At 40.8% G+C, this 26,595-nt stretch overlaps 2 pseudogenes; both read right to left on the reverse strand.

The window, feature by feature from the left end:
- Window positions 1-469: 469 nt before the first annotated feature.
- Window positions 470-3,659, reverse strand: LOC109484798 (annotated as a pseudogene).
- A 5,599-nt stretch (window positions 3,660-9,258) lies between these two features.
- LOC109484799 overlaps window positions 9,259-26,595 on the reverse strand; it is a 30,428-nt pseudogene continuing 13,091 nt past the window's right edge.

Genomic DNA, 26,595 nt, shown 5'->3' on the forward strand with positions numbered 1-26,595 from the left:
CGCCCATTTGGAAAATGATTAACACAATCAATACAAGACTTCTGGTGCAAAAAGTAAAGTTGTATCTTAAAATAAACCCCCCACCCCTTGTAATTGAAAAAATAACCCTGTTTAGACGGGGGGTGGGGGACTTTTCAGGCCCAAGCCAACTTTGAGGTCAGAAAATTTCAGGATGACTCACGCTAAAACCACCAAACTTGGTGACGTTTTCAACCATATTCTTGTTAACAATTTAATAGAAACACATTGATTTACGGTAAACGACTTCGTTTTGACGCTTGGTTATTTTGTAACGTTATGTATTGTTAATGTGTCGATTTCATTGTTTTCATGTTTCACTTGTTGTTACAGGTTCCTGAAAATCAGTGGTTTTAAATAGCACTGAGGTTTCTACCCTGTTTGAATAAAACAGAAATAAATAAATAAGCCCACATGTACGTTTTGCAAATTAAAAGTTTTTACTTGAGAATCAAAATGATGTCAATTTGTCCAGGCTTTGCTGGAAGTTGTTATACCATAGGATGGTCCGGTCGCTCCTTCTTCCAAGAAAGGACATCAGTACTTCTCCAAACTCTTGGGCAGTTTTTGTCCTCCTCTTTCCATTTGGCAGTGTCACCTGGATTCGAAAGATGGGGTCTACTTTTGGCAGAAGCGTGGTACTCTCTCTGGCAAACTGAAATTTCAGCTTCATTCTCTGTTGCTTGTCCATGTCTCCTAGCTTTTCATTTACTAGGAATTTCTCAACTTCACAGCTGTCTGTGTAGGGACCACCACAAGCTTCCAGTTTGTCCAGCATGTCAAGTCTCTTTCTCTCATTTCTCTGGGCCATTTCTTGCTTCTGAACAGCCCCCCTCTCAAACTTCCCCTTTGTGGATGAGTTCTACCTCCCTCTTAGCTTGGGCTTCTGCCTGAAACCCCTGAAGGAGGGAATCTGTCCATGTCTCAGTTCCTGACTCTTCTGCAAGATGATTGATCTGCTTACTGCACTCAGCGTGCCCAACTTTTTCAGTCTCTCAATGCTGATGTTGTGCACTGGGGTTACATCAATGTTCCTTGCCTGGTCACTAACGGGATAGTTAATCGGGAAGGCCTCCTCATCAATCCCAGTCTCTTCTCTGTCTGGCTAATACGGTCTGCATGCGGGGCAACATCAGATAAGTAAGCTTCTTTACTTCTGTCATATGCTCATCAGCTACGTCGGACACAGAACTCAGGACCTCGTTGGTGTAACTATTCTTTACACCTGCGAATAGGGCATCAGACACCACAGAGTACTCAGGCTTTGTGAACCTCGTGAAGTCCTCACTCATAGGCTTCCCCAAACCTGCATGCAGTCCTTTGTAGACCTCACTCAGCTGAGAATGGGTAGCACCCTTCTCTATTGGCAGACCAACATGCAGCCCTTGTACCATGAACTGACCGACATCTTTCTTTGTTGTACTGTCTGACGCATGAGTGATCATCTTTACCCTTCTGCTTCTCTTCCTCAAGCTTGTCCACGACAAGGCACAGACTCTAGGCCTCAATCTGCTGCAGGGCTGCTCTTATGTTCCTGATATTTGGTACTGTATCTAGGTCAAATGCCTCATTATATTCGCCAGGGCTTTTCCATCTTCGCCCAAACATTGTGTTGCCAACCTCAATTACAGATGAGCTGGATTCACTAATGGAAAGTCCCTTTCCTGAGAAATTAGCCAGCCTTGTAAAAATCCTCACGTACTTTTCTCTCCGAGTCTCGTATGTGCTGAAACTCTTTCGGTAGTCGGTCATCAATGTCCACCTCAGCAACTTCTTTGAAGATCTTCCTCTTCTTCTCCTTAGGAATGGCTGCAAGCTCACTCCTCTCACCTTCCTGGTCATGTGGTTCAGACTGAGAAGTCTTTTGTCGCTTTTGCTTGACACTGTTGTTTCGAGTTCTTCCTCACGTACTGCTGCTGGCAGTGCTGGTTGGAATCTCACCAGCTTCAATGAGATTAGCAGTGATTTCATCCAGAGTCTTGTACTGGATAAGGATTATAAAGGCTAAGGACCGTGATGCCTGGCGGGAAAAAATTAAGAGGAGCATTTAGGCAGTAGGCAGGCTTGTACTGGAACTGCTGGTCTCTCAACTTCCTGTACTCTTCTTGTCGCTCTCTAAGCCTCTGAGCTCTCATTGTGCTTTGGTATCACACAGGGTCTACACCTTTGTGACAAACATTTTCCGCTCTGTCTTGTGGTCTTCATAGTACTTACACTCCATATCACTCATGGTCACACCCCATTCTGCAGCGTGTCACCGTGCAGGGTTCTCTGCGTATACATCTAATAGTTCATTCTTCTTTTCAAACAAATCCTTGTATACCCGGAGGGCCCCTTGAGGTCTCCTTCCCTTTCTGTCCATGCCTCTTCCTGCCTTCACTAAACTGTTTCCAGAGGGCCTTTAAGATGTTCGCAGCCAAAACGCTTTGTTCTGTACGTAGCATTAATTGGGCATGTGGTGTGTCATTATGTTTTATGTGATGCACGTCTTATTTCATTTCATTTCATTTTATCTCTTTTTGTACTGTAGACGTGCTTTAGGCTTTATATTTTCACCCTAGCAGTTTTGATATTGAAGTAAATCCATATTTTAGAAACATCCCTACTTTTACAATCCTGTGGAATAGGCCGTAGGTTTAGGTAGTTGTCTGGTAGCCGAGGTTCTCTAAGCAGATATTAGGTGGCTATTGTGCATAATGGTTGCGGGTATCTTTGGGATTGTGGTTTGACCTACTGCGATACCGTGTCTAGTCAGTAAGTGAATAATATGTAGTAAATGAAAGATATTGTTATGAAAGCTGACTTTGTTTATCTATTCAGATGGTCGTGTTGTTAATTTTATGTAGCCTGTGCTTACACTAGTCATTCTGCACTGTTTCCCCAAGGGGGGTGGCAGGTGGCCACCAAGAGCGCGATTTTTTTTGTTGGGCTAGATTTATTAGACCAGGGATTTAGCCATTTTTACGATACGTTGTTACCAGTTGTTAAGTGATTACATGCACTATGCTGTTCTCAATCTTCAAAATATAAAACTTCACGGAGAATTGTCGCCAATGGACACTTGTTTATATTTATATTTACAGTTTTATTTTTTTTCTTGGAATGTTTCTTTGCACTGTGGTTCTAACTAGATAGATAGTCGGGGAGGGTCGAAGTGAAATATGTAAGGCTAATTTTGTGTAGAACGATGTTTTTTAAAACCCCAAACAAGCCTCATAGCTTTGCTATGCCCCACCGAATATCCCCCTCCAGACAGAATGATCTATTCGCCGCCATAAAGTAGTGCGAGGCGAACATGACACGTTTGTACGTAACACGTTTGTTACGCCGAATATCATACGGTAGTTAATTCGAGTGCTAACACGTGGTAGTATGAGGATTCTACTACGTCTTGGCGGGGTTAACTCTAGTTTTGCGCTTTATGTAGTCTTGTACCCTCCAGATGTCGGAGCGGATGGATATAATTGGGATCCTGCGATCGTCTGCCGTTTGTAGCGCCAGTGCAGGGTGAGGTTCTGTGTCCGCCTGTCTGGGAATGGCGCGAAAACGTTCAGTTGTCGCAAAGAATAGCTGTTTCTGAGTGTATTTGGGTTTGTAGTTGTTACTGTTGAGGAGCTGTCCTTTTCGTAAGGGTCACCCATGGCGTTCACCTAATGGCTTTCAGGCAGAGATATAGAAAACAATTCGACATTGTCGTTAATGCTTGCAAAGTAGCCCTTGTTGCTTTATGTACTGAAGAATGCGAATGCGACTGAGATGTATCTCTGGGGTATTTTTACATCAGTTTCTGTTGCATTTGGCTTCGTGATAACTGCATGCATAAAACAGTGTTCAAGCTTCAGTGGGTTACATCCACCCTCACCGCCGTGCTTATGTCGTTGTTATTATGAGATAATAACAACGCTGTAACGTGAAACGCGGCCGCGGCCCTCGCCCTGAGTCTGCTCCGCCGAAATCATCGAGATAATTTACGCTGAAGAAACCGGCCTCACGGTGAAGATGAGTGACCGCGTTGGTGATACGTTGACACAAGAACGCCGAACGGGATCGCCACATCGGCGTAACAAGAGCCGTGCCATCAGAAACCGAGGAGGTGCTAATCTATAGGAAATATACCTGCCTGTACGCACGTCGTAGATCTCGTTTGTACAACAAACAACTCCGGCCCAGCTGAACCACCATGGCAGTGTAGTCGTCTATCGACGGGTATATTGTGAGAGGGTCCCCGAGCATGTGCACTTGGGTATACCTGCGTTGACGGACATAGACAACAATACGGACAATCTCCATCATTACACTTCCGGCATGTTCTGAGGAGCAGGGGTGACAGACTGGCTACCTGTTGCGCCACTTCTTGGGACGTTTCGAATTCAGGATGTTTTCCCATTCCCATATGCAAACTGCATTGATTTTGGGCTCTTTCTTCTTCATCGAGAGTGCACTGTGTTAAAAGATAGGATTAACAGAATCATTCAACTTGAACTTAGAACCAGCACCTCGAACAAATGTACCGGTACGTTTATTTTTTTCGCCTTGAAATCCGCCCGGTACGTTTTATTTTAGACGATTTTTTCATAATCGAACAAAGTTTGTGGCAAATTTGCGGTCCTGAACATAAAAGTACGTACCATTTCTCTGCGCCGACAGCAGAGTTAAAATGTCACCAAAAGCACATGTCTAGGACGTAAGAAGGAAGTTCCTACTACAAATATTACATTGAAGTCTTTTTAGTAACTTGTTGCGGTGTTCTAGCGGGAACTTCGCGTTTCACGTATTCCTTCTTCCAATGAAAATGTGAAAAAAATTACTAGGAAAACTAAATAACTTACCTGCAAAAGAATATCAAGAGAAACTAAATAACTGCAAAATGCTCAATAAAAGACATAATTTGGCCCCAACGGTCAAAAAAAATCATTTTCTTCCTAGTTCTTCAGTTTTTAAATGTAACAATTTTGTTCAATTAATAGTTAAAATTCTATTGTTTAATTATAAACCAGCCAGGTATGTTCACTTCATGGCTCATATAGTAATATTTCCCGCTATCATCGGGTGCCTCGGCCTGTTTTCGCCCTGTCACCCTGATTTTTTCTGGAAAAAAATGCGAGAAACAAATTAAATTGGTGTGGCCTTAACTGCACAATAAAAAAGCAACAAGTCAGGTTCTTACAACAAAATATATGTAAAGGCAAAGTACATGTAACAGTTGATCATGTTGTACACAGTATTTTGCTGTAGACCAGTTTACAGCACTGTCAGACATTGGGAATATTTAACAAGAGATTGTGTCTTTCCAGGTAACCCTCAACCTGTGTTAACTGCAAGAAGTCAGGTTGTTACAACAAAGTATATTGTTACAACAAAGTATATTGAAAGGCAAAGTAACAGTTGAACAAGTCACAGTTGTACACAGATTGTGGCTGATAATTCATCGCAATAAATCATCACATTCAAATCAAATGGTATTTTCACTTGCCGTCCGAATACTTCTTTCACCAGATTCTTGTTTCTTGCAATTTCTGCTCTTTTAATGTTTATTCACAGTGAACTTTCTTTTTCTGAATGGGTCACTAGTTGCTACGAAAGGTACTGCTTTGTGCGAAAGGCCTTGCTACAGAAGTTACACACAAAATCCTTGATAATACTCTCAGAATAGCTGACTTCATAATGCTTCATGAAATATTAGATTTATAGATTTTCTTGCATTCAGAACATTGAAACTGTTCTCTGAGTGAGTCTTCATGTGCTCCTGCATGTCTCTCTTTACCTTGAATGTTCTGTCGCACAAGTTGCACTTGTGCAGTGTTGGTGTGTCCTTGTGGAGCTGCTCCTGGTACCGGATACCAGCCTTTACGCGGTGCCTTCTTACAGATCCTGCACTCTGCTAACCCTTTGTTCAAGTGTTTTGCGGAATGCTCACGCAGTCTTGTGCGGGAGAAGACTCCAGTTCCACACACGTCACACCTGAAGGGGTAGTTGTTGGGATGCCCCCTCATGTAAGCGTAGTCCATTTTTTACCTATTTTTTTGTTTATTTATTATTTGCACGTATAAAAAAGTGTAATCAAACAATAACAATAAGGGAATATACGGGGTAAGCCAGAAACCTAGGTGTTTTTTTCAAACAAAGGTAACTATGATACGTGACAAAACATATTTGAATTAAACATCAAAGTTAAACAATGAAATAATTAAACAATGATTAATTAAACAAAATCAAGACACAGAAATAATAACTGAAGTGTGTAAACTAGTTTTTACATCTACGAAAAGAAATTAAAGGAAAGTCTTATGATTTAGGTCGCTGTTGCAGAAATAAACTGATTAGATAATTAACATGATTAAAAAAAACAAGGAAAACAAACAAATCAGATTGTAGTCGTACTGGGGTTTTGTAAGAGAAAGTTTTTAAGAATTTTTTTTTAAACACAGGAATTGACTGGCAGTTTTGTAGCAGTTGGCTTAACTTGTTCCAGACGATGGGGCCTCTATACGCTATTGAGAATTGTTTTTGTGTGGATTTAGTCTTGACCGGCCTTAATTGGTTATGTTGTCTCGTATTGTGCTGGTGAATGTCTGAGTTGAATGTAAAAAAAAACAAAACTCTTGAATTGTTCTGGTACAATTTTGGTATTATGAACGATTTTATGGACAAAAAGGGCAAAATATATTATAAATCATTCTTTATTCAGTGAACAAGAAATATACAAGAACTCCAGGTCATGCCAGCCAGTAATGACCGAGCATGCAGGACAGCATTAACAATGACAACGACTATGACATACACATATGACATTTAAATTGATAAAACTTTTAAAATCTGGGATTAACTAGATATTAATTGAACATTATTTTAAAAAGCATCTGTATTACTGTAGTAATTTTTTTCAATAAAAGAATAGCATTACAAAGAGTATATTGCACGGTTTGTGTTGTTTGGCTTATTGCACTGTATAGGTCAGCGGCTATTGCCCGGCATGAATTACTGTTATTGCACGGCGTGTACGAGGTAAAACTATGTTGTTGTTGGCCTCTTCTTCGTGTCCGAAGATGTTTAGGAAGTCAGTCCTTCATGTGGCTGCAGGCCTTCATGTGGCTGTGTAGCCCGATTCTCGACCTGCAGGTCCTGCTGCAGGACGGACATATGAAGGTCACTGCTGCTGTCGGCTGAGTGGCTGCAGCCTTTCGTCGCCTCCTCTTTTGCTCTGCTACCTCTTTCCGGGCCTTCTCCCATTTCTCAGCTCCTTCTCTGGTCGCTGCTCTCCAGGCACTTCTGTCAGAGGCCACTATTTCCCATTCTTTAACTGGGATGCCAGCTGCAATGAGTTGGCGCTTAAGTTGGTCCTTGAAGCGCTTCCTGGGGGCTCCTCTGTCTCTCTTGCCCTGACACAGTTCTCCGTAGTTCACAGTTAACTTCATTCGAGGTTACAGAGTAGGAGTGTTGCACCTACCCCAGGACTGGGAAATTGGTACATTCGGGCCCTCGCACCGCGTCAAGGCGGAAGGGTCGGTGTTCGGGCATCCCAGCGAGGGAGGTAAAACTATAATCACAGCACATCTACATCCCAACACGGTTCGTGTCTAGAGATCCAAATTGCATATAATGTCAATGCGGTACGGCTAATGTCACTGAAAAAGTTTTTGGGTAGTTTGGTCTTTACAGTCTTAAAATGTTCTTGAGTCTACACTTGTTTTCTGGGGTAATCAGACCTCTGGAACCGACTTCAAAGCAGTTCAGGGTGGTGGTTATTCCTGCCACAAGGGCCGCATATTTGTCAGTCTTACGTTCGTGGCTTCGCTTGATGTTTTGTACGAATGGGACTGTCAGATTGACTGTCAGATAAGACTTCTCACAGACAGTGCAGGCAAAGGGCAGCTCAGGAAAAATGGATAACTTGCAGAGACGTTGCTGGACATTCGTAACATTTTGCACATGTCTCTGCATTTTTCTCTGGCACAGAATGTGTTTACATGTTTAAGATAATGTCATGTGCTGTATCCATCCACAGAAGGATACAGCACATCGCAACTATTTCTAGAAACACATGATATCTCCAATTTGGCCAGTAAATATTTATTATGTATGTTTAGTTGTATAATATATGTACGTAAGTCATGTAACACAGTTATAGCTTTTAAAGTATGTATGTATGATTTATATAGAGTGTGCAGTTGCCAATATTTTACACAACTGTAGATTTTCATTGTCATTAATTTTAAACATTTTCATTCATTTTTCATCGATTGATTTCAAAGAACACTTATTAAAGAAGTGGGTAAATTGACTGGGTCGGCAATCAAAAGAACAAGTAAAACCCAACAAAACTGGCTTGATATACATCGTACTGTAGTATAAAGAGTAAAGTGTACTGAAGGAATTAGTTCTTCATATCATTTTATATCTTCATATGTATATGAAATACGTACTCACAATTAGCCTTCTGTCATGCATTTGTAATAATAACAAACTTATAATAAGGTTGTGAGACGAGCGCAACCAAGTCCTTTGTACTTAAAGCTGTCAAAAAGACTGACTCGAAGTTTACTTGGAGTTTGCAGAGGATGTCATTAATTAAGTTGACATGCTGTGGCCTAATTGCAAATATGGTAAGAGTGCGTGCTTAGTCAATCATTGGTACTGTAGTATGTAACGTTACAATCAATTATATCTCCTATACATGATACTTACAGACAAGTCTATAGTAATGATTTTTGAGTGGCAGACGGGTTGATTACTTCATCCTTATCATTACAAGGGCAAAAATCTTCAAATCCCACAGTTATAATGTTAATGTTACTCTATAATGACTATAATAACATAATAAATGCATCGTGATGTTAAATTTGGATTAACTTACACATGTCCCAAATATGAAATTCCCATCATTTATCACTAAGAAGTAATTAAATTTTTGCATTAATTATGGAAATTAGGTCATCATTTTTATAATTGCTAACTGTGTGAATGAGAATGAAACAAAAGAAATTTAATCATTGTGGTTTAGATATTGTATGTGAGCGTTATATATGATAATCGGCCTGTACCCCTGTCCCTTCCCACCCCCCTGTCCATTCCCACCCCCCTGTTCATTCCCCTCCCCCCGTCCCATATTGCTTCTTGTATAAGGTGTAGTGTGAGCGTTGTTGCGACGGCGATTGCGTCCTCTGTTCCCCCCTCTGTTCCCCCCGCCTCTGTTGTTGTTTTGACCCGTCTGGTTTAGATTGTGACTGGTATCAAAAAATCCTAGTGGCCTGGGCGCATACGGCCAGGGCGCATACTGCGGCGGCGGCACTGCTGGTGGCACGCGAGTGCCCATGACTCGAGGCCATCGTGCTCTCCTGAGGAAAAGAGGAAAGATTTCTGTTGTCAGTTAATTTCCATGACTCATATACATGTATTTGTTGTGTCATGTTGTCAGCGTGCTAGATGCACGCAGTAATGAATACAAAGCTTATGGCATAATCAACCATTTCAATATAATGACAATTAAAACTGTTTTCCAATTGAAGAGAAACAAGTGGTTTCTGGAGGATAGGTGTCCCAGGTCCGGGTCTTCTGAAGTATACACACGTGGTTACTTTACGACAGGATTTAAGGAGGCCATTTACATCATACATCATCGGTCATGACGATCGCTCTTATGCCACCCTGTTTTCGCAATGCATGCTGCGGATGGGAAACTGAATTATCCCTTAACCTGTCATGTTGCAGGACTTGTTGTATCCTAGCTACCGACCTTTGTTCCTCCGCTTCCTCCTGCAGTCTTCTCCAGTCCACCTCATGCTGTCTTGTCCACTCCTGCTGTCTTGCCCACTCTTCCTGCTGTCTCCTATACTCCTCTTGCTGTCTTCCCTCCTTCTCCTCTTGTCTTCTTCCCTCCTGCTCCTCTTGTCTTCTTCCCTCCTGCTCCTCTTGTCTTCTTCCTTCCTGCTCCTCTTGTCTTCTTCCCTCCTTCTCCTCTTGTCTTCTTCCTTCCTGCTCCTCTTGTCTTCTCCTCTCCTCGTTATCGCTCTTGTCTTCTTCCTTCCTCCTGCTGCTGTCTTGTCCTCTCCTCGTTATCGCCCTCCATGTCTTCAATGCGTAAATTGCTGACAACCCTGCAAGAAATTCGAGCGACCGCTGAGTTACTTGACTCCATATACATGCAAATTATTTCTGCCATAACCATTCAATTTATCAGTTAGTATATTAACCAACTGTCACTCGCTTTTCGCCTAACACTCTCTGGCCTTGACAGCTTACTTGCAATTAATAGTATTAGAGATGACACAAACGAAAATTACTTGGAGAGCTTTTCTGGGCTGTCTTCCTCGCTGGCGCTTGACATGCCTTCTGATGTCGTAAATGCAGCCAAATGAGCATGCGTTATGAACTCTGACACCTCATCAATTCAGTAATTATCATATGGAATGTGTACTTGTGTCACGTTCTTAATTAGTCACAACTGATCTGTCATCATCTTTTTGCATATCACTGTTCTGTCCTTTCCAACATGCACACGAAAGAAGTTCTTTGGGAATGATAGTAATTGTTATATTGAAAGCTCATGCCCGAAGGCTAATTGCAAATATTTTTTACAGAAGCGGTGGGTAATTTCAACTGGTAAAGGACCTTAATGACGTTTATTGCACATCCATTCACAACAGAAGCTAAATGCATTATCATACAATCATGAAAGTTCATCTGTGTTGGTAACTACATATAAAGAATTAACACTTTTCATCCAATACAAAGGGTTCTATGATCTTACCTAATAATACACATATAGAGTGAAATCACGAGACTATACTATAATTTACCCAATGTACTGATGTTTTCAATCATAATGTGGTTACGTGTCCTCAATTGTGAATATGTACATGTTGCATATTTTTCGCCTATACTAGGACAGTAAATACACTATCATGCATAACTTTATACACTGAGCATTATGCAAGGATGGTTTATTTCAATGTAGTGTTTTATTACAAAATATACAAATATACTTTGAACAAGTTCTGTGTTGTTTGCTGGCTACGCAACCTCAAAAAACCTTCCATTCCTTTGAAGGCCAAAAAAAGACGTACACCAGAGCCCAATACAAAACAACTTTCTTCTCTGGGATTTCTTGCTAATTTGATGACAAGCACAAAACACTAAGTGTACACTGTAGTGAAGCGATGTGGAATGAACTTGTCAGCTTCCCGCTACTTGAATTCAACGCCCGTCAGTGGTCCTCACCTGTGTACAGATAAAACATAAGTATGTTACTGCAGAAGCATTTCATGCTACAGACTACGTGAAGCGCTGTGATGCTCATCAGAAATATGCGATCATTCATTCATTCTTTCATTTATCCATGGCATGATTACCTTTGATATTATTACTGTGCACTTCAGGACAAAAAAATACATGTCATGCTTAAAATACAGTGCATGAGGGAAAGAAGTGTTTTCCAACCTCATAATCTCCCAGTTCCAGGCATTTTCTCTTGTGCCAAGATTTCCTTCAGGACCACCGATTCCATTTCGGAAGTGTAACGTTCAATGTTGGTTACCTCCAGACAAAAAAACGTAGTTACATTAGTGACCATTTTCTGGCATTCAACTACCAAAGGCAAAATGGCTGACGATAAAAGACACTGGTATGACAATAGTAATAGATGAAGATGAAATAGGTAATGAAGTTTATGTTGAATCAAGAAATCTCACCTTTGAAATGTCACCTTCGGCAACAACATCCTCCTTACACACGCACACAAAATAATTTTTTATTACTGGTTAGCTTTACCTATGGTTTTCATCCTGCCAATAGGAGACAGGCGTCCAACCACGTACTTTTTTCGGGTACTTTTTCCTCCGCTTAGCGGGTACTTTTTCCACCGTCATATATTCAATCGTGCCAATAGCAGGTATTGGATCACCTGTCGGCAAAATTCGGGTACTTTTTCCTCCGCTTATGCTGAGGTCACATTTCCAAACTGGGACCCGGTCGGGCTGTTTCGATTGATGGAAAACCAACAATTTATACCAATGGTATACGCAAATAGTTTTCATCATTAATTTCTTCTACGTTTTTGTGTGGTTTTGTATTTTATACCATACTTTCCGTTCCACAAGACAGCCCGGCCGGGCCCCGGTTTGGAAATGTGACCGCAGCATTAGCGGGTACTTTTTCCACCGTAACTATCGGTTGATAGACACATCTATAGTCAGTAACGATCCACAGCATTGATAGGTACTATGTTGTGCCGCTCTGGGGTCAGGATTATTAGTTAGAATGATATCACAATTTGTCTGTAGATCGAGAGCACCCAGATCCTGTCCTCTTCTTTCGCAATGAGTGCAAGACAGGTTCTAATATTGAAAATGTTCTCCACCGTCATTCCGCTGCTGGGCTGAGTGGAGTCAACGTACCACAAGTTAGATTGGTCATCTCGACGGGGCGCAGCAAACCACTTCACTTTGACAAGCTGTTCTGGCCTGTCCTGTGGTCTATCATGAAACCAAAATGCCACAATTCGTCCTAACCAGTAGTACTGGGTTTCCCCGCCATACTGAACTTCATTTGTTGCCCCAGGTATGCGTCACTCCCCGGAGTTGATACGAAGGCTGATGCACGAGGTGCGCTTAGCTGTCAATCATTTTGGCAGCCAAGGAAACCGTCACCACGATGACATGCGTCGCAATCCCAGTACACACCGGGGTAAAGATGGCGGCCGAGTGTTATTGTTGTTGCTGTAGTCTTGGCAACGTTACTTGTTGTCACGACAACTATAGTCGTGTTTAAGTGGTGGAAATGAAACGACCGTATTCAGACTTTCTAGTCGTTACTCAGTCGTGAATCAGTCGAAGCGATGGATATGGTCGTGAACTGGTCTGGATATTTACTATATACGACTAATACCAGTCCAGTTTACGTCCACCAAAAAGCAATGGGCAAAATGTACGACCAAAACACTACCGATTTCAGTCTATCCATTCAACACGACCAACGACCCATTTCACCCCCAAGTCAGACCGATCAACGACCTGCCCGTGCACTGTGTATGTCCCTCCTAGGGATGCTAGCAAGGCCGCCAAGAATAGTATTTGTATCTTCGAGTCTTGAGACTTCAGTATACGCTTAAAGCTCGCATCAAAACGTTGTAGATCTAGGTTTTATGTTGATATGTGTTATTTTAGATGTGTACATATATTTACTCGGCTAATTGGAATGATATAGGTTCTTATGATCATTTTTTTTTGTAATTTCACACTGTTGATATTATGTGCCCTTATGTTTTGTCTTTATATGTTGACTCTCTAACATCAGCTTTGCTGCCTTGAGAGTCAGTGTAATGTCTTGTTGCATTTTCAATAAATAAATAAATAAATTATGTTGATATATAGTTAGTCGGCTGTCAGGATAGCTAGTTATCGGATGGTGAACGCACTCCGGAACAACAACAATGTCACGTATCTACATCTGCATCTAACGTTACATCTATTTAATACTGGGCCAAACCCTACATCTCGCCCAGGGTCTTAACATACAGACATAGATGCGGCCGGTGGGGAGGGGGGAGGGTGCTCACATACGTACACTCCTTGCTCGCACGTAAATACTACTATACTAGTAAATACAGTATATGCGAAAATATTAGCCCAAAAGAAGAATACGGTAGTAGTTTAGAGCTTAAGAGCAAATGTCTGTAAGGATCAAACAATGGTGGCAGGGGTCAAAAAATCGATTTGGCTCAAATTTTGCACAGTAATAGTACTTGGCCCACAACCCCTCAAAATAGCCACGGGCCAAACATGTTTTGGGGCCATTTTCCCTGATTTGGGCATGTCAAAAACATGAAAATTACCAAAGTTTAGGACATGATTACAAGCAAATGCTTGAATATATCGGAAAGACAAAAACTGTGCTGAAATGACCAACTTATCCGCTTTTCTAAAATAGCTTTAAACATTTCCAGAGGTCCGTTTTAAGGGCCTGGGCATCCCTAAGACAATACAGTGTTTTTGGCTTATGAAATATCCCTATTTCTGCCCATTTTTGAAGCGCTGTAACTCCAAAGATGGTGATTTTTTTCTTTCATATTGAAATCACAGATACATAATCATATGTGCTATAAAATGAATGTTTGCAAAGTTTGGCCAATTGTTTGGTTCTCACGTGGCTGTCCTCGGAAGTAGGTCATATTTTACATTTCAAGAAAAATACCAAATTTTGTCATATTTAAGATACAATATATACAATATGAAAGCAGAAATCTAATAATGCTTTAAACAATATGTAACCCTATTGATTGTCTATCAAATGCATGCTTGTGGAGTTTGGAGTCTTGTTTTGTTGCTGTGTACTTGTCCCTGAAAGTAGGCCATATTTTGGATATGTGGTAAAATAACATTTTTGGATGTCTTTCAGGCTCTATAGCTGACAAAGTGGAGTTTTATTGGAACTTAATATTTGTAGGGTATTACATACATGTATTAGGTATGGAATGAGTTCTTGTTGAGGTTGGAGTCTTGTTTCGTTGCTGTGTACTTGTCTGTGAAAGTAGGCCATGTATTGGACATGTGCTAAAATTAAGATTTTGGTCTATCTTTGAAGCTCTATAACTGACAAAGCAGGATGTTGTTTTCCTTCAATCTTTGTAGGGTAGTAGATACATGTATTGTGTATCAAATGAATGCTTGTAGAGGTTGGCGTTTTGTTTCGATGCTGTGTACTTGTCCCTGAAAGTAGGCCATATTTTGAACATGTGCTGAAATTATCGTTTTTGGCTAACTTTAAAGCTCTATAACTGGCAAAGTAGGATTTTATTTGAATTTATTCTTTTTAGGGTAGTACATACATGTATTGTGTATCAAATGCATGCTTGTGGAGGTTGGAGTCTTGTTTTGTTGCTGTGTATTTGTCCCTGAAAGTAGGTCATTTTTGGACATTACAGAAATTAGCATAATATACGGCTGTGTTTGAAGCTATAGAAATGACGAAGTAGGATTTTATTTCAATTCAATCTTTTAAGGGAAGTACATATATGCCTTTTGTATCAAATGAACTTATGGAGGTTTGGGTCTTGTATCATTATTGTGCACTTGTCCCTAAAAGAAGGCCATATTTAAGCACATACCGGTCTGCGCTTGAAGCCCTATAAACGCCAAGGTAGGATGTTATTTGAATTCAATTTTCTACCAGAAATAACTTTATCTATTGTGTATGACATGAAGGCCTACAGAAGGTGGGTTCTTGCTTAGTTGCTCTGTTCTTGTCCCCAAAAGTAAGCCATAATTAGGACATATTCTATTGTTTCCTTGTAGCTGTCCCCGAAATTAGGAAATATTGCTCACGTTTCTATATATTATATATATATAGTTCTGTGTCACAGAACTATATATATATAATATATAGAAACGTGAGCAATATTTCCTAATTTCGGGGACAGCTACAAGGAAACAATAGAATATGTCCTAATTATGGCTTACTTTTGGGGACAAGAACAGAGCAACTAAGCAAGAACCCACCTTCTGTAGGCCTTCATGTCATACACAATAGATAAAGTTATTTCTGGTAGAAAATTGAATTCAAATAACATCCTACCTTGGCGTTTATAGGGCTTCAAGCGCAGACCGGTATGTGCTTAAATATGGCCTTCTTTTAGGGACAAGTGCACAATAATGATACAAGACCCAAACCTCCATAAGTTCATTTGATACAAAAGGCATATATGTACTTCCCTTAAAAGATTGAATTGAAATAAAATCCTACTTCGTCATTTCTATAGCTTCAAACACAGCCGTATATTATGCTAATTTCTGTAATGTCCAAAAATGACCTACTTTCAGGGACAAATACACAGCAACAAAACAAGACTCCAACCTCCACAAGCATGCATTTGATACACAATACATGTATGTACTACCCTAAAAAGAATAAATTCAAATAAAATCCTACTTTGCCAGTTATAGAGCTTTAAAGTTAGCCAAAAACGATAATTTCAGCACATGTTCAAAATATGGCCTACTTTCAGGGACAAGTACACAGCATCGAAACAAAACGCCAACCTCTACAAGCATTCATTTGATACACAATACATGTATCTACTACCCTACAAAGATTGAAGGAAAACAACATCCTGCTTTGTCAGTTATAGAGCTTCAAAGATAGACCAAAATCTTAATTTTAGCACATGTCCAATACATGGCCTACTTTCACAGACAAGTACACAGCAACGAAACAAGACTCCAACCTCAACAAGAACTCATTCCATACCTAATACATGTATGTAATACCCTACAAATATTAAGTTCCAATAAAACTCCACTTTGTCAGTTATAGAGCCTGAAAGACAGCCGAAAATGTAAATTTTACCACATATCCAAAATATGGCCTACTTTCAGGGACAAGTACACAGCAACAAAACAAGACTCCAAACTCCACAAGCATGCATTTGATAGACAATCAATAGGGTTACATATTGTTTAAAGCATTATTAGATTTCTGCTTTCATATTGTATATATTGTATCTTAAATATGACAAAATTTGGTATTTTTCTTGAAATGTAAAATATGACCTACTTCCGAGGACAACCACGTGAGAACCAAACAATTGGCCAAACTTTGCAAACATTCATTTTATAGCACATATGATTATGTATCTGTGATTTCAATATGAAAGAAAAAAAATCACCATCTTTGGAGTTACAGCGCTTCAAAAATGGGCAGAAATAGGGATATTTCATAAGCCAAAAACACTGTATTGTCTTAGGGATGCCCAGGCCCTTAAAACGGACCTCTGGAAACGTTTAAAGCTATTTTAGAAAAGCGGATAAGTTGGTCATTTCAGCACAGTTTTTGTCTTTCCGATATATTCAAGCATTTGCTTGTAATCACGTCCTAAACTTTGGTAATTTTCATGTTTTTGACATGCCCAAATCAGGGAAAATGGCCCCAAAACATGTTTGGTCCGTTACCATGGCAACGATCGGTGCGGAGCAGAAAGAAAGCTATTTGAGGGGTTGTGGGCCAAGTACTATCACTGTGCAAAATTTGAGCCAAATCGATTTTTTGACCCCTACCACCATTGTTTGATCCTTACAGACATTTGCTCTTAAAATACCAGCAGCACCGAGAAAAACTAAAGATATATCGATAACTTACCGACGACGGTGCGATCTGTCAGAACGACTCGTCCGTTTATGACAGGAAACCCAGTGGCGCGAAAATTCACAGTTGACGGCTTGTTTTGCACCCATTGACCTTTGACCTAAAATGGCGGTGCGAAACAGGAGATACGCGTATTTTCTACTATAAGGGAAAGATAATGGTTTCTGCATGCCTTATGGCAAGTAGGCCTTTACGGTACCTAAACGAAAACTTGTACACCATCTCCGTTACTGCCTAGCCCTACCATGTAGGATTATTGGCAGCCGTTACGCATGGATTAGTTACAATTGTGACCCAGTACATAAAAACAAAGGTAAAACAAGGATAAATGAGAAGGGAACATAAGACAACTGATTTTGTGTGTGCTAAAGACGGGACAAGTGCATTTGTGTGTTAGTAATATTTACATATATACAAGACATGATGGGGTGGCTCAATGCAGCAGGGTCCTCGCCAGTTCAGATTTGAACTGGGCGAGAGACCCCGCCTCCGCCGCACCAGGCTCGAGTTCATTCCATTCCCTGATGGTGCGGGGGAAGAACGAGAGCCTGTAGAAGTTGTTTCTGCTCGCGATGGCCTGCAATGTTTGAGTGTGATTGATGCGGCGGGAGCGTCGAGCCACCGGGACAATCCTGGTTGAGTGTGGGACGGAGACAGCATTATGTATGATCTTATAAAGCATGACCTGGCGGGCGATCTTCCGGCGTACTTCCAGAGACTGCCAGCCCAGGTTTTGCAACATAGATGAAACAGAACTTGTACGTCTGTAGTCACTGCTGACAAAACGGGCAGCTCTACGCTGGACCATCTCCACCCTACTCACCTGGTCCTTGGTGTGGGGATCCCAGACACTACAGCCGTACTCTAAGGAGGGTCTTACAAGAGCCATACACATACAGAGAGGATACTGATAGTAAAACACACGAAATTTCGTGATTGTAAGTATTATATTTAATTTTGTTGACAATTTTTTAAGTAGCCGAGGTAGGCGCGTAACGCACTCGAGTCATATTTCGCATCCCAATATGGCGGAGGATGGCGCTACCTACATAATGATACGTACTAAGTATACAGGCAATTCGTTACCAACCCCCCCCCCTCCCCCCTCTACGACTGGCCCTCTTATTTTTCGTTAGAAATAATGTAGACACAACGTCGAAAAATACTTTTAAAAGTCCAGTCGGCCAAGTATTAAAGTAAGTCGGTGTAATTTTTTTCATACCGGGGGTAGTTAGATAATTATTAACTTGTACGTTTTGTATGATGTGTGCTGTTCGAAGATTCCATTTTTATAATATGTATTCCAAAGCGTTCATGCGTGCATAGATAGTGTCAAATGTTTTTTTCAGTACCTTTAAATAGTCAATTTCTTAAAGAGACAAAGATGGTTTTTGAATAGCCCAATCTTGAATGGGGGGGGGGGGAGGGTCCAATCTTATCCTATAGAACGATGTTTTGGAAAACCCCAAAGAAGCCTCGCGGCATTTTGCTCCGCCCCACCAAATATCCTCATCCAGACCGTGTATCAATTCACCGTCAAAATATAGTTCGAGGCAAAAATGAACGTGTCCGCCATAACAGTTTGTCGAATATGTAGTTAACTTTGTACCAAACACATACTGGCATGATTATTCAAAGTCTTGGTGGAGATAAATTTACTTTTGTCCTTGATTTGGAGTTTTGTGACTCTGCAGATGCCGGAGCGGTGGATATAATTGCACGCGGTCGTTTGTAGCGTGTAGCGTCAGTGCATGGCGGCCATTGTGAGGTAAGGGTCGGCGTTTGCTTGTCTGAGATTTTTTCTCGAAAACATGCAGTTATGGCGTAGAATAGTTGTTTCTGAGTGTGTTTAGGTTTGTAGTTGTTACTGGTGTGGGCCGTTCTTTTCGTTAGTGTCGCTTTCGGCGTTCAGATCAAGGAATGATTCGTGGCGTGGTAAACGGATGTACCGGCAAAAACCGATAGCTATAAATTAGTAAAATTATGCTTGCAAAGTAGCCTTGGTTGCAGACTTGCTGGCCAATGTGGCTGTGATGTAGTTGTGGAATGTTTTAGTACTTGTACACGTCGGCTTGTATTGCATCTGGTTTGTTACAAACTATTCATACCGTGAGTACAAACAACCCGGGAAATACAGCTTGGCCGTTTAGTTGCACATATTGTGTCAAGTTTTGTTGGATTACAAACACCCACGGTGCTGTGCTTACTAGTACTAATATATCGTCGTTATAATGAGATTGAAAACAAATTGGTAATGGACATCTTCAGTCTAGTATCGCCTAATGTTATCAAATACCCTAGCTGGACCACGAGCGGCCAGTACAGTAGTATGAATTTGCATGACAGCTGCTCCCAACTTCAACAGTTGGAGGTTTTTAGATGCTACCATGCACATGGTTAAGTACCATGGATGCCTTCGTTGATAAGTTGTATAAATTATAAATACGTGTTTTAACAGATTTTATTTTTCTTGTATAGGTCAACCCAGAGAGTATTGTGACAAGACGTGTTTGCCTGGAACATGGGTCTGGTGATACCTGAAGTCTTCATTAGGATAGCATCTCAGTATTCCTACCAGAAACACCTGAAAAAACGCAATCAGTCCTTGATGGTAGTAACAGTAGCCGTTTGACGACAATTGATGTTCTTTTTAGGTGACAAAATAGCAAACACTGACAGGAATTTGGAAATGGCAGAACATCCAGCTTACTCAGGGTATGTTTATAATAATAGTCAGGTTATTGTTAAAAGCTGCCAAGCCTCTTGGAAACCCAGACCTCGGGGACTGTGCCTCTGGCTCAGTGGGGGCTTGTTCAGTTTAGTTAGATGGGTTTGTTGGATGTTAATGCTTCAAATTAAGTTTTGATGTCTGCTCTTGTCCCTTTTCCTTTTGTATCTAAATATGAAAGGCACGCTATGAACCACTTCATAAAAGTTGAGTTCCATTCAATCGGTCGTTATTGAAGGCTGTCGGTGTGTTCAATGATACACTGATAAAATTCTGCGATATCAAACGAAATTAGTGTCTACAAATCAAAGAGCACAACATCGCTGTAGGGCCATTCCTCAAGTACCGAGCATGGCCAGAGATCCAGCAATCCTGACGATTCCAACATGGCTGCTATTGGCTTGGACAAGATAAACGACACTGCTGCACATGTCTGCGAATGAGGCTAATATGCTATGCCTGTATTACATTTAAACGTTACATCTGAACCTAGAACAGTTGAAGAATCCAACCTGCAAAAATTTGCAATACCATGGATTTCTCTTTCATTGAAGATAAAAAAAGTGGGAGATGGTCCTTGGAGTTCTATCGAATCCCTGCTAGTAAGTGCCACGGGTATCTGAAAGCTCATTAACTATAATAGTGAAAACTCTATAAACAAGGTCGTTTGCTTTGCATTTGCTACCATATTTACTGTCACCTGTCCTCAAAAGACCTTTTACTTTTGCAGGCCTCTTATGAGCCTGACCCCCCCCCCCCCAACACACACAGCCCGTGTCACAGACAGTGCCACAATTTTCTTCATGCATGGAAAGAGGGTTTTTTTCTTTCTGATCACGAATGACTTGGATGGTGCTTAGGTTTCTCCTTACAATTACATAAGGTGTTGCTGGTATAATTTACCACCTTACAGTGGTTGCCGAACTAATACGTTTCATCCTACCTTTGTCAAAAGCTGCATCGATTAACATCTTCCTAAAAATACATTGTCCAGTTTACAAAATGAACCGGCCATATTTTTGCCCTGTAGTTCACATTTCTGTTCAACAACTTTCTGCAGCTTTAGCAAAAGTCGGAGGATGTTGGCCGTCGTCTGCCAATACATCAACAACAAATGTGTATTTTATAGCCGCCTCGTATTTGGAAACTGTACTGCAGTCAGCCCCGATACATGCTGGGCTCATTGAAGAGAGAATTTCGGCCTCAGAACCTGCAAAACAAGTCTAAACTCCCACTCGCTGACACTTGGGAGCTTCTGGACGGTCTCCCACTGGAGTTTACAGCAATCCACCCTTAGCCAATCAGGAGTGAGGATGTTGCTAGTACGACATCCACATATGAGGCCATTTTGTCAGTGCACCTCTCTACCTTGAGGCAGAGGTGCTCTAACTAACCAGGAATCTTGTATCAGCCAATCAAAAGCCAGATTTTTTGCCCTCTCGAGAGACAGAGGTGCTCTAACTAAGGAAATCAGACTAACTAATACATCAGGCTAACATCAAAACGCCCGCTTTTGGCATTGGGTTTCAAGAGACAATGTTTTATCCTAGGGATATCAATAAAAGGCATACTATGAGACCATAGGTGTACAGGCATATTCTTGTACTCACAATGTCAAATATACATTAAAAAACAACAGAAGAACAAAGCTACGCTGAGTATAAATTTCAGAAACACAGTAGAATAACGTTACAACAAAACTTGAGCATTCAGCAGTATAAAGTCGGAAACGGTTATATAAAAGTCAACGTGTCTAGCAGCGACAAACTTGGCATCAGTAGCTGAAGTTTGTTGTTCAATTGAAAGATTAAAAGGTAGCTTCATTTTCATGCAACCTCAGCAAAACTATGGTTAGCATTCTTAAACTATTAGTTACGACGTTAGAGAAGTAAAAACAAACATCGTACATGTAAGTTAGAAGCCCGTAGTGATTTTTAGTTCGTTAGGATGTTCCATTGACAGGCGTGGTGGAATGGTAGGCATGTTGTTGATGGTGGACTGATCTCGAGTGGTGGTGGTGTTTTCTACTGTTGCTGTAGATGGTTTCATGTGAGGCGGTTTTAGAGGCTGGAGTTTGTTACGTCCTGGAGAAGTGTTACTCGGACGTTTGTACGCTCTTACTGCAGCTGACCTGTGGCCGGTTCGCGCCATTATCGTCTGTTCATCGAACCTGGCCGCTAACATCTGCTTGCCACAAGTCACCTGCCACTGTGGTTACTGATGTTCCTCCCCTCCATGTTGATCCCAGCCTTCTCGCACATGTCCTTCATGTGTCGCGCACATGTCCTTAAAGACGATAGCTAGATGTGCTGAAAAACTGTTTTAAAAGAAATAATCAACAGGTGTCAGCTGTGAAATCCAATACCAGCATATCTGTGCAGAGATCAAATAAACCACCTTCCACATTGTTCATGACGAAGACGGGCAGTGAGCAAATGATGAACATCGATGACGTCTCCTTGGTGACCATCTGTTTGTACGCATTGTACGCTGCGTGTGGCCCTTTCTTGGCGTTGCTAATATGAATGAATGAATGTTTATTTACGTGTCGTTTCGACCATACGTCGCCCAACCCAAATGGGCTAATAACATGGACACCGACAATTATAAAATCATAACAACTCAAAAGGTACAGTGTCAGGATAAGATAAAACATGAATTATTACTTAATATAATATATAAGTAAACTAGAAAGGCCAATATTTGCTTTGGAGCAAATACAGCGATGGGTTCACCACATTTTACGACATGGCAGGGAAAGAATGAGAAACACAAGGGAAAACAATGATTTACATTGATATAACTATAATATGAAGTAAAATACAACTAAAACAACAGTTGGATAGCTATTCCCTACTTTATTGGTTAGGATTTTTAATTGCATAATGCAAACTGTTGATTTTCAAAATAAAAAAAAAACGTCCATGCCCCGCATTCCAATGCTGGAGCAGGAAAGCTTGAAATACCTACCAAAAACACTTGAATACAGACATACTGTCAGTATGGAAATGCTCTATGCAGGTGTTAATCAAGTTAAATCCCAACAGCCAATCAGCAAGAAATGCTCTGTGCAGGTGGAAATGCTCTGTGAAGGTGTTGATCAAGTTAAATCCCAACAGCCAATCAGCAAGAAGAATAGAGGAAAGCTGCATGCCTATTGGTTGATGCCCTGCATTCCATTGTGATGACTCATGCCCAAACGTGGTAAACAAGGCACACTAACACAGTAATACATTTGCTATAACACAGCCAAAAAACTCAAATAAAACCATTCTAAAAGCCTGTATCACAATAATTTAAAAAAACGCCTAGGGGTATTTGCCCACTGTACCTCCATACCAAATTTCAGGACCTTGGGCCCTAAAATGAAGAAGCTGAATCCATTTAAAAAATGGCAGGAGAAGAAGAAGAAGAAGGAGGAGAAGAAACACCAGAAAAAGCAATATGGTTTCACCACACCACTTCGTGGTGTGGTGAACCCATAATAAATGCAGGCTAATATGTCCAGATCTGAAGCCATGTTTTAGAAATAGATTCTCGTACATTTTCTGTGGAAAAATCCTTATTACTGCAAATCCTGGTAGTGATCTGCGTTCTCCCTTATCTTGTCCGTTCCTTGCCTGTTATTACAATGTTGACCACAGAAGGGCGATCCTTGGTATATCGCTTTCTGTTTACGAACGGCAAACGCCATTTGCAAATATTTCAACAAAGAAGAAACCGGACGTTGCCTGTCGCACCAGGAATGGTGGGAAATGTGAAATCCCCGAATTCTCGGCCAACGTGTCAAATGTGTTTCGGAAGCAGTCGATGATGTGTTTTGTGCTGTGCTGTACTAGTCGTCTATTGTAGGGAGAAGGAAAGTTCTTTGTACTTGGGCAACTCCTCGAGCGACATTTCCCCCTGCGCCACGAGGATCAGTGGATCTTAATCTTTTCCACGCTGATGTGTCCATGCCTGTACTTTGAACTTTATTTCGCCTTCACATCGGCGGCACATACGGTCACAATGCCTTGTGCAGAATTACAAGATTAAAAGCAAATTATGTACAAAATAATGAGAAACTTAAACAAGGAAAAACTGAACAAATAATATAAATAATATAAAGACAATAAAGCATTGTTACAAGAGGAAAGTATATGAATGGGGGGAACATTGTTGTTGTGTCAAAACGAATAGGATAAACCAAATGAAGGTAACTATATTACTTCAGTAACAGATGTGTATGTAAAAATGTGGTAACATAAAGTAATTATGAAGGTACAAGACTTTCTTGAACTTAAGGAATGTACCATATAAGAACGTAATGTTAACTTAAGTAATACAATAATGTAACTTAGGAAAAATAATTAAATAATACAACAATAACGTAACGTTAAAATAAATAAGTGAATAAGTAAATAATGTTACTTGAAAAGTGAAGTGAAGGTGGGAGACAGAATAGCTTGGAGAAGGGTCCTCAATGTCAGTTGGTAGGGTTGTGTTTTCTGCACAGCCATGCTTTATGAATAAATTCCTTAACGTGCATATCTATGGTGGACTCCCAAGGGCCATGATATCCAAGCAGAAAGTGTTTTTTTCAAGGTGATTGTGCCTGACATGAGAGCTTGAAAGGGGAGTCCACCCCCTACCTGTGATAGATCATATTCTAAGTTTGTGTGACATGGATGTTCTTGCTGTGTTGTATTTGGGGCATGTCAGTAAAAAGTGGGCTACTGATTCTACTTCCTTTAGGTTGCAGTTATTACAATTTCCATCTCCTTTGTAGTTTTTCCAGTGTAGTTTTCTCCCTTCCAGTTCCAATACATTAGCTCTAGCTTTGAATTTCAGTATGCTCTCCTCAGGGTTGGTGGGGTCGTTTAGGTAGTTTTCGAAGCTTGGTTCACATTTCAAGTTGCATATTACTGATGAGGGTTGACTACCGGGCATGGTATTTCTGAAGGTGTCTAGTTCTTAATGCTGAGTTGATTCAAGTTAATGGGGGAATCATTACACCATATGTGATCTAACCGTAGGGACGTCAGTAAATTTTCCATGTGTTTGTGTTTGGCTTACCTGCCTTGCTTAAGTTGAAAATCTGAAGAAGTATTAGCTTAGGCCATCTGTGGTTCTCCATTTTGATGAGTCTATCATAGAATTTAAGTCTGAGTTTGTCTTGGGAGTGTGTAAGTGGTTCCCAACCCATCTCTCCATGTATTGTAACTTTACTGGTGCCATTTGGTGCCCTAAAGGGAAATGTGCCATACTGGTATTGTATACTATCTAAGCTGTTTTTATCTTTGTTGGAGAAGGGGACCCATATACTGCTACTATAGTTTACACTAGGTACAATGATATTTTCCATAAGGTGTTCCCATAAGAGAAGCGATTAAAACTATTATGACTAAAAATCGTAGATTTACAGGCTGCCACTACCCTGTTGGACTTTTTAAGGGTTTCTGTAACGTGTATATTATCCTTTAGATTTCTGGAGAAGTGTACCCCGAAGTATTTATAAGAATTACATTCATCTAGACTAAGGTTACCCATTTGCCACTTTGTAAGGGGATTCAGCTTCTTACCCACTACCATAACCTTGGATTTCTGTTCGTTAAACATAAGCTTGAATCTTAAACCAAAGTCAGCCGTAATATGTAACATATGTTAACATCTGTTTGTTCTCTGCGAGAAGTACATCATCCGCGAAGAAGAGTCCGCTTAGTAAGGTGTCCCCATCAAATCGGACACCCAGACCATGGAGGTGAAGGGATTTGGCTAGTTCATTCATATACAGGGAAAACAGAGTAGGTGAAAGGACACATCCCTGTTTTACCCCCACATCGGAGTCAAAGTAATCAGTCTCGATATCGTCGAACACTACCTTATTAATTACCCTATCATATAGCTTGTCAATAATGTTCCAAACACCCCCCTGAATGCCATTTTGCAGTAACACAAATTTTAGTCCTTGCCGCTAAACCAAGTCAAAAGCCTTAGATAGGTCAAGAAAGGCCATATAGGTGTGTTTTCCATATGCCTTACGAATGGCGCTGATCCCCTTTAAGCAGAAAATGTGATCTTCCGGGCGTCTGTCTTTCCTGAAAGCCCCTTGGATTTCCCCTAGAATATTATTTTCCTCTATATAATTTGATAGCTGGGATTCGATAACCTTGTTGAATACTTTGCTTACACGTGAAGATAGGGTTATACCTCTGTAGTCGTTAAGATCCTTGGTGTCACCCCCTTTGTGGATGGGTACTATAATACCTACCTGCCAGTCTCTTGGAATGTCTCCCGTACAGTAACAATACTTGAAGAGAGCAGTGATGGTATTTAGCATTGCATCACCCCCTTCCTTTAAGAACTCATTAACAATCTGGTCCTGACCGGGCTCTTGTTGTTTTGTGTGCTCTGAATTGCAGCTCTTACTGACTCTTCTGTGAAGGATACTTCCTCCATGGTAGCTTTCCTATTGCTTGTTATATCCCCAGAACGGATGGGTGGTATGCATATTCTAACTATTGTTGAAAAAATGTCTTCTTCGCTACCCTGTAGGGCTTTGTCCATTTGTCCCAAGTTACACCAATATTGTCTAATGTTACCCTTTAGACTTTCTTTCCCAGAGATCAGATGTTTGTTACCTGTGTTGACAGACCACATTGCATTGGGTCTTCCTTGTCTCATTTTTGGCCTGAGCATCCGTTCCAGAATTCCTTAGTTACCTTTACCCCCCCCCC

This window comes from Branchiostoma belcheri, unplaced genomic scaffold (assembly GCF_001625305.1).
Source record: "Branchiostoma belcheri isolate BF01 breed outbred unplaced genomic scaffold, Haploidv18h27 scaffold70, whole genome shotgun sequence".
Classification (NCBI taxonomy): Eukaryota; Metazoa; Chordata; class Leptocardii; order Amphioxiformes; family Branchiostomatidae; genus Branchiostoma; species Branchiostoma belcheri.